This window comes from Mya arenaria, chromosome 3, assembly GCF_026914265.1.
Source record: "Mya arenaria isolate MELC-2E11 chromosome 3, ASM2691426v1".
Taxonomy (NCBI): Eukaryota; Metazoa; Mollusca; class Bivalvia; order Myida; family Myidae; genus Mya; species Mya arenaria.
The window spans coordinates 334,735-344,655 of NC_069124.1; the positions used below are offsets into that span (position 1 = coordinate 334,735).

The 9,921-nt window shown below is 33.9% G+C and overlaps 1 long non-coding RNA gene across 1 annotated transcript; it reads right to left on the reverse strand.

Annotated features, from left to right (window-relative positions):
• Window positions 1-219: 219 nt before the first annotated feature.
• LOC128227811 (uncharacterized) lies at window positions 220-5,182 on the reverse strand. The gene is made up of 6 exons (XR_008259854.1): window positions 5,083-5,182; window positions 3,178-3,271; window positions 2,869-2,965; window positions 1,649-1,748; window positions 630-680; window positions 220-391 (listed from the first exon to the last, which is right to left on the reverse strand). It is a non-coding gene; the product is annotated as an uncharacterized LOC128227811 (long non-coding RNA).
• Between the last annotated feature and the right edge of the window lie 4,739 nt (window positions 5,183-9,921).

Consider the following 9,921-nt stretch of genomic DNA (forward strand, 5'->3'; position numbering starts at 1 on the left):
AACCATATATTATTAAAAATCTGCAAAACCCGGTGGTTATATGTTTTAGGAGAATAGCCCTAAGTGTTAATTACACTAAATATCGCCTTATTACAGCTTTGTTATTGACTTAAGACATGAGATGTTTATAATGTGTATTAGAGAGGTCCAATATCTATCGTTTTTGTTTAAGTCCCAGTCTAATCAAGATATCAAACTGGTATGTACCGGTTACTCCCATATTTTATTGAAATGATTCCAATAACACCCTTATCTCTGTTACTTAAAAATACAGTTGTCATAACAGAGCCCGTCCTCTTTAAGTCCACATTGGCAGTGAGATTAAATTAAAATGTGATTCTGTTCATTCTTCTTCAAACAGCATTCATCGTGAATCTCGGACATCTTTAATCTATTGGAAATAGAAAGAAGACCTTCATAGAAATTATTTCCATTTTCAGTTTTATGTATTTCATCATTATGGCAATTAAATAATAGTACAAATAATATCAAATTATTATAAAGATGATTTTGACTTCTGTCATCTTCATTGCATCTAATCCATCTACATTATACTATCCTTTTACAATTGACATCTTTTTTAAATATATATATATATATATAAATACTGAATGTCTAATAAACATTACCTGTAAAAGTGTCATGACTTGCACCCATATCTGTTTTAACTGAGTCTGTATCTGAAAAGAGTGCATGAAATCAAAGCTTCACATACAAATTAGCTTCATGTAATAAAGAAATATATAATGATGCTATGAAGACAAACATGCACTTATAATAAACTAGAGGCCTATGTTCTACTGGCTGGGTTTGTGTGGTCAACATCACTGTTTTCGAAAAGAACCAACCCCTTATGGATTCTGAATACTCATTTTTTCATAAAGGCCCATAATCTTATCATTTCAAGGTTTTTCGAAAGGAACCAAGCTCTAATGGATATCAAAATACTGTACAAGTTTCATCAAGATACAATCAAAACTGAAGACTGTATCTTGTTAACCAGCAACTGCTTACTGACACACTGATTTTTTTACTATCAAGGCCCATAATCTAGGCATGCATGGGCGGATCTGGCTGGTTTTCAAAAGGAACCAAGCTCTTATGGATATGTAGATACTGTTCAAGTTCAATCGAGATACAATCAAAACTGAAGGCTGTATCATGTTAACGAGCAACTGCTTACTGACACACTGATTTTTTATACTATCAAGGCCCATAATCTAGGCATGCATGGGCGGATCTGGCTGGTTTTCAAAAGGAACCGAGCTCTTATGGATATGTAAATACTGTACAAGTTTCATCAAGATACAATCAAAACTGAAGGCTGTATCATGTTAAAGAGGAATTGTTTACAGACGCACGGAGGCACATACTACGTACACACTACCATCGCATAAGACTAAATGACTAAACAATTAACCAGTCCATTAGTTGAATAATTAAATTATATGATTTGTAATGTTCAGTCAACATTTAATGTATTGCACAAGCTCATGGTTGTTTAACATGTTAAACTTGTTAGGAATTAAATATCCAGTTAATAAACATATTATTCTTTGGGTTTAATTGCTGTAACGTTTGTTATTCAAATTAAATGACGCAACATGTTCAAATGGTCAATTCAGCCCATTTCTAAATTTACCATTACCTGGTATGTTTGAATTGTGTTGACCAGGTGGATGAGGTTAATGGAGCAATGGATGATAAAGCGGCTGACTGCGAGTGCTGACATCTCTAGGCTTCAGGAACTGATTCAGAAAATTAATTGAAATTAATTCTTCTTGTATATTTATGTTTTTTCCCATTAATGATTTAAAAAAACAACATAATTTCATTGCTTTTAAAGTATAAGCATGACAGCAAAAACAAATACTATAAATAAGCATATATATGAGAGACTGTCCAAATTTCATTAATCTGCACATTTGTAGAATTCATCATGAAAAATGGGCACATAATATTTGTTCTTTCTGAAGTTAACTTGTATTACAAAAATTGTAATCAGATTTTGACTAGATTATGTACTGAACACATATGCCATGTAATAAAATAAAACTATGCCCTACATTCCTGTTTCAGTTCTTGTTTGGAGCACACCCAATATCAATGCAAAAGGTGCATCGCACATTTTTGTTCAAGATACATGTTTACAAGCGGCGCCATGTATAAGGCATTTTGAATAAAAAAAAATTTCCTTTTGTAAGTAAATGATTGAACACATGAATGAAATGACATACAGAATTATCATATCAACATTACAACAAGTTTATAATACTACTTGTTTTCCTACCACATATTCTTCATGTTCTTTATAAAAAAGGAAATTAAGAAAGCAGTGTTCATACATTTTGAATTTTTAATCCAGTGTTCTTTCTTACAATGAATGTAGTCAAATTATGTAGGGTTGAAGTATGTAGTTGCATTGAAAACATGAGAAAAGTAATGGGACATAAATCATTCAAAAAATTGTGTGCCTATGACAATCCTTTAAAAGAAAGAAGTTTGGAAGAAATTTATATACATAGAAAAAACATGATTATTTCATTTGTAGTACCGGTAATTCTTTTGCAAGGCCCAGAATCACGCAATGCATATCATTTGGTAAACAACACATTTTTCAGGCATGTGGGAAAAGGCTGTGACCTGTACTTTTGTTTTTAAACTAATATACGATACATTTAAGGAGGTTGCAATTATAAGTAACTTCTACTTCAATGAAATCGGCTCGGGTTCATATAAATCAGAAAAAGAAAGATACAGAAATCGAAATGTTATATACTTAATACTCTGTGTACAGCACTGATGATGATTGAATAACTGGTTATATACAAAACATTCCATATAATTTACATTGCATCAGGGACCCACCATCATCTTCAGTTTAAGGGGTTTCATGCGCTGCAGATCCTTGACATGTGCAAGCTGCTATTGCCCTTCTCTCCATTTCTATCTCATTGGCTGCAGGCTGAAATTTTTTAGTCTGCTTAGCACATCATAGCCACTTGGCAGAAGGTGGAATGAATTAATATTAACTTCAGTTATTATTATATGCAGTTATGACAGTATACTATCCAATGTTCTTCTATTACTTTTGATGAAAGGTTCTCTTCAAAGGACAAAAATGATAATCACAATTATAATTGAAAAATATTTGTAAGTCATTACATGTATGTGTACCTTTTTTTCTCACAACAAGAAGTCTGCACAGTTCAAACATTTATACGTTCTTAATGTTGTTACTTGGGATGCCTCCTAGGATGGCTCAAGGCACCTGCAGAGAAACAATACTTGTCAGATAGAATATGCATTCAATATAAAACATTGGTTTATACACTCTTTTTTTATCTCACTATTTGGACCAAATATAATACCATAGTTTTATGATAAACATTAGGTTTATCTTTAAAGATCTTCCAACATATATTTATCCATATAAAGCACATAAACAAGGCAACCTGAAACTTAAGGATTTGATAAGAAATCCTCAAGTTTGTAAGCAGACAAAGTTAATTTGGCAATATTTGGACACATTGGTTAGAGTCTCATTGTCAATTAATGAAATAAACAAATGTATGGAATAAAAATACTCTGTCAATCAGACAACAGGTGGGATTTTTCTTGTTGCTTGTGAAAAAATACAAAGTACTTAACTGTTGTTTAATGAAATACCTTCTTTTTCATCAGAGGATTGATAATTATAAATCTAAAACAATGTTAAACATTGCATTATCACTAGTGTACGAGAGTGATAAAATATAGGCTATATTTCAAGCAACTCCAGTTATACCCCATCCCCTAAAGATCAGCCAGTGTTATATACTAGTACCTCTTCTTGACTTTAAGCTGAGAACAGTCATTAACTTTTTTTTCCTTTTCTTCTTTATGCAACAAAGTTTAAAATAAAATTAAGTGCACATTACACATCATTACAAAATATTTGAATTAGCTTGACACATCTACTCTAGCTGTTAAATAGATACATGTGGTTTACTTGTAACATTTTTGCTACCAGTAATAATCAAATATATTATCAGCTTCGACAGGTTATAATTTTCACCTACTGTAAAACCATTTTTAATTTTGTGTGGTATGAATCTCATTCATAATCCCTTGTATTTCCCACGTTTTTACAAATGCATCTAAATCCCATCGGAAAACATCCTCTTGTATACATTGATCGTATACTGAGGGCAATATACCAGTACTATTTTGCAAATATGTTGGTCAGTCAATAAAAGTTGATTTGCACTACATCTGAGTGCAATTATTGTTTGTATCAGAATTTTAGGTTTTTATTTTTGTCTTCTTTGATCCAACAATCTGATCAATTCATCAAAAAATGAAAAAAGAAAGATTGAATTAATGCAAGCCATTTAAGTTCAAATTCTATGGAGATTAATTCTGTTACTACTATATATTTTAATGTTTAAAGTAACACTCTTATTCAAAATCAATACAAACGCATGTATAAACAAAAATAAATTCTAAGTGATAAATCTTTATCTTCTTCCTAAATAATGCATTTATGGTGAGTGCTAAAGATTAACTGTGATCTACTATGGTCTCATTGAAATACTGTGATTTCTGCACCTTTCTGTTAATTAAACTTGGTACTTTATACATGAAAACCATAGATTTAAACATTTTTTCATACATTTGGTATATAAAAACAATTGTACCAATTGTGATAAATCTTATTCGGGAGAAAGAGTGTGCCTAGTTTATCATGCAGATTTTTTTTCAAAAGTTTACAAGCAAACTTAAGAGAAAAACATACAAGTACTTTACATAAATGATAAGCATTCTTAGGATAGCAGTAAGCCAGTTACTATCCTCACAAGAGACAATGCTCATCAAGGAATATAAATGCATAGGAGTGATTCAATAAAGTTAGCAACCATCTTTGATTTTGTCAAATCAAATATAGAAATCTCACTTTCAGATAGCTTTGAACATAACTGTAAACGAGAAGTTGAGCTAGACACAGGAAAGGACAGTGCGATTTTAATTTTTTTCACTCTCGGGGGCATAAAAAATACACCTCAGAAATCAGTGAGATAAATTGGTTTTACTTTAACTTACCCATAAGAACTCGATCAGGCCAAAGAACATTTGGATTCCTCTTCACAAAGAATGGTGGGAATGAAAGATGGTGTGTACTGTCCCTTCTGATGCACTGTATACAGGAATGATACATGTCTATTAATCATTGTTATCACTAACTACATGAAACATGGCTTGAAACGGGCCAATTTCAGCACAATTAAGAGAAAATAAATAATATTTATATGACCATAGAAAAATTGTTTGTATTTTGAAAGTCATTTTGAAACTCATATTCTTCACAAAATTGCAGTGTCCATTCATTTTCACTTAAGGCTTGATGGGATAAAATAGTTTTGAAACTATACCATTGAATTGCTTTCAATATTTTGGCTTTCCATGTCAAATATTTATTGTTATCATAGATGCAAATAAGTCATTGCCTTAACACAAAAGTAAGTACCTAAACAAGTAAATAATCAATTGAAAAGAACTCATATTGATAATTGGCTCCAAATGTAATCTTCTGTAAAAATCAACCTTGCCTTTGTGAGCATATCCCTGGATCTTTCCTGTGATGTTCCATCCTGAACATACTTTGGCTTTCACCATTCTGGAAATGCGGACAATGGGCCTGTAACAATTCAAAACAAAATTTTACAACTATAATATTAAATTGGGGTGGGGCATCATTTCAAGATCTGTTCAAAGACACAATTAAATCAGTGCCTGAATGTACAACAAGGCAATCCAAAGGACAGCTATATCCCCTGCAAATAACATTCTCGGATATCTGAACATAACGATATTTGTTATTCATATTGTGTGTACTAAGTGTAGGACCTTTAAATGTTAGATGTGACCTTGACCATTGAGTTATGGACACAGGTCAAGGTCACTGCAAATCATCCCAATGAGGACACATTTCTACCAGGTAATATGGTAATCCATTCCTGCAAGTTATACTCCAGACACGAGCATGTGTACTATGGCCTTTAAATGTCAGATGTGACCTTGAACATTGAGGTTTGGACCTGGGTCAAGGTCACTCCACATCATCTCAATGACAACATTTGTAAAAAGTTATATGGTACCCATCAATGCATTTGAAATATGGACCCGGATCAAGTTCACTGCACATCGTCTCAATAAGGACAACATTTGTACCAAGGAAAATGGTAATCCATTAATGCATAAGTAAGTTAAAGCCCTGACACGAAATGTTATGGACAGACAGACGAAATGCATTCCTATAATCCTCTCCCCACTCTGTTGCGGGGGAATAAAATCAGAAACTTTTTAACAATCATCATTCAATGTCCGTGGACTGGAGTTACAAATTCAAAAATATTACAACTTAAAGCTGCACTCTCACAAATTTACCGTTTTTACAACTTTTTTATTATTTGTCTTGGAATTAGCAAACTTTTGTGTCAATATCTGCAAACCAGTGATGAAAGACCGTTGGCAAAATGTCACATCGCAGATTTTCATATTTCCATTCCAAATTTAATGTTTTATGGCTTAGACGATTTAAAAAAATGCATAAACATCAATTTTGGAGAGGAAATATGAAAATCTGCCATCTGATCTTTTGTCATCAGTCTTTTATTACTGGTTTTCTGATATTTACGCCAAAAACTGCTCGTTCCAAGACAAAAATAAAAAAGTTGTCAAAACGTTCAATCTGTGAGAGTGCAGCTTTAAGTCAATTTACAAAATATCAAGGTACTGAGTATCAGTGAAAGTGGCTTAAACTTTGGCTTTCAAGGGGCTTTCTCACGTAAGAAAAGTAAGATGCTGGGTTTCAAATTTGGCCACGCGGGTTTGAACCCAGTCTCCGACACATTTTTTTTTATATCAAAGCGTTACACATTCTATTCGATAATTGTCCAGACATCAGATGGTCAAAAAAACCCAGTAACTTCTCAAAAACAGCATAGAAATTTCCTTGTGAGCTACCATGAGGCAGATCATTTATAATGAAGATAAACCCAACAATTATGTCACATCACTGACATAAGCACAGTTTACCTGTTTAGAAATAGCACATAATGGGTTCCCAGTTAAAAAAAAGCATGGAATGATATGACCTTGCAAGTCATGTGATCATTTCATATCTTAAACTCAACTTTAAAGCATTGTAGCAATACATATAGCCCGGAATTAACATAACTGAGTTTTCCCATGCCGGTACAAATAAAAGGTGAATTTCAAGCTATTGAAATGCATGTAACAGTCCAATGACTCTATTGTTTCCAAAGTAACGTGTATATATTACAACGGTTTAATTTTGTTTGTACCGGAGGATTAGGTTGGGTAAACCAGAATAGCTATAATTCCGGGCTACAACTATTTGCTGTGACTTTCAGCAGAGTTGACCTTCACTGTGTCTATGTCGTGACTAGCCTTTCAGTATACTAACCAAATCTGTGATATTTATATATATAATATATGCAAATTATATAGATGAAAAGCATTCCTTTGGCTGCCATTTTAGAGCACCTGCTGACACTGTATAGAAACACCAAACCTAATTGTACCCAAAGACAAAGCAATAATAGTTCCCATAATTGGGTATTGGAACCATGAGTTCACTGGACCACTTTATTGACTTTTACAGCAGGGTATGTATTGATCTGTAATTCATTTTTTTTTCACAACAATATATAAAAGTTATGTAAATTCTAGACAATATTTTTAATTGTGTGCAATTGTATTATGCGGTGTCCCTTTAAAAGATTAATAGTTTCATATCTAAATCATGCTCCAGTAAGAGTACTTAATTCTTTTAGGTATTGGATTTGTATCAACGCTGTTAATAAAACAGTACTGTCATATAATGAATACCACTGACACCAAAATGTGTGATTTAGGTGTATAAAATAGTGTTTTTGTTTACTAAATATGTGTCTGTTTTGATGGATTTCTCCAACTGTTTGAACAAACTAGTTTGGTCGTTAGCTAGTGAAAAGGAGTATAAACATTGTTTCACTAAAAGCAATATATAGGTACCCTATGACTTGATATCAATATTATTCATGTTTGAAGTGTGTGTGGACATTTTTTTTAAAAAAGAAAAGATTACTATTACTATCTTTTGACTTTTCAATGTTATAACCCTAGAGGGTATTTAGCCTTTCTCGTATGCAAGGCTCACGCCTGTCATTTTTCGGCTGTGAATTTTAACAAATTCACAGACAGGCTGAAAAACAGACATTTTTTTCAAGTATTCTGTTTGTCATGTATAGTATACTATGAGAAATTCGTCCCTCAAACTGTCTGAAGAGTGACAATATTCAATTTTTGAAAAAGATGATCACACAAGTTAAATTGCACCAGTCAATTGTAACAACAAATTCCCAGGTCTGGGGGGAAAACCAATAACTGGTGCATTGCATGCCACTTCCATGAGACAGAATTGTCATATTCGGAGGCAATTGTGCAGAGACCATGAAAAATACCGTCATGTTTACATGTTGAAATTAGACTTGGAAGATAAACAACCCTGAATGCTTTATTTAACATGAACACCTTGAGACAACCACCTTATAAAATAGAAAAAAATAGAAAAAGATGTAGCAAAAGGCAGATGTGGGAAACAAGAGTCCAGGTGCAATACCCTAGCTCTTTTACAAAGAGACCCCTTAGTTCCTTCACGGGCTAGGTGTGAAGCACTGATACACAGGGTGCAACTTACCTAGACTAAACCAGTACTGAATACACCACTTTTTCAAGCACTACACTGCCAGGCACCAGACAAGGGAGCTACATGTACTTGTACCAACTTTTAAAGTATTTCAGTAAGAAGTGGCTTGGGAGTTTGAACCCTGACCTCCAACTCCTTAGGCGGACAACTTTACAACTGGGCATCGGAGACAGTTATAGATATCTACCGGCAGTATTTATTTACTGTGACAATTCACAAACATGTCTTTTTCATTTCTTAACTCCTGTGTACATGGTTGTAAACATCAGTTTTTTGGAGCATTTTAAATGTTTGACAACTATTTCCTCATGATAAATTGTTTTATTTTGTCCCATTACATGACAAGCAACCAACAATGTGGCTCTTACTTCTAAATAGAAGATTCTGATGTTGGTGATGAAATTCACATACCGTGACGTCAACTTTCATATAACCTGTTCTAATAGCCCCACAATAACTTACTGAGATGAAAAGAATTCAAACAGGAGTTATAGCAGGGCAGCTTAAAGAATAATTATGACATTACTGGTTGACCATACGTGGTATATTTCCAAACAGGGCACAAATACTGATCACCTACTAATTGTAACCAGCCCCCCCCCCCCCAGGTCTGACTTTCGGTCCAGCCAACCCCGGGTAAAATCCCCGCCCTGCGGGGACAAACTGATGTTTAAACCCCGGCCAAATGCCCCCGCACCCCAGAGACTCTAAATAACGCCCAATCTCGGCTTAATATGGCCCTATGACAAAACCACCACGGTCACCTGGCCCTGCGGGGTCACCTGGAAAGTAAAAACACGGCCCTTTTCCCCGGTATACCCCAAGACCTGGGGGAACCGTGGTTACAATTGACTGGTGCATTATTTGATGAATACAGGGCTTGCCTTGGTCATTAATTTCATCTTGTTTGTCGAGTACTTTTTAAAAAAAAAAATGCCATTTAATGTAAATACGCTTAAAAATCATAATGTAGCACACGCGGGAATGCCCTCAGAAGATTCATGTGCATTTTTGAGGTTTTGTGGTTATGTTAACTTCAAGATATTTATAAATATAAATAATCTTAACATTTGAATTGCAATTGTTCCAAAAAACATTTGAAACAATAAATAACTTGAGTGAGGCTTATGCACCAGTCAATTGTAACCATGCCCCCCCCCCCCTCCCTT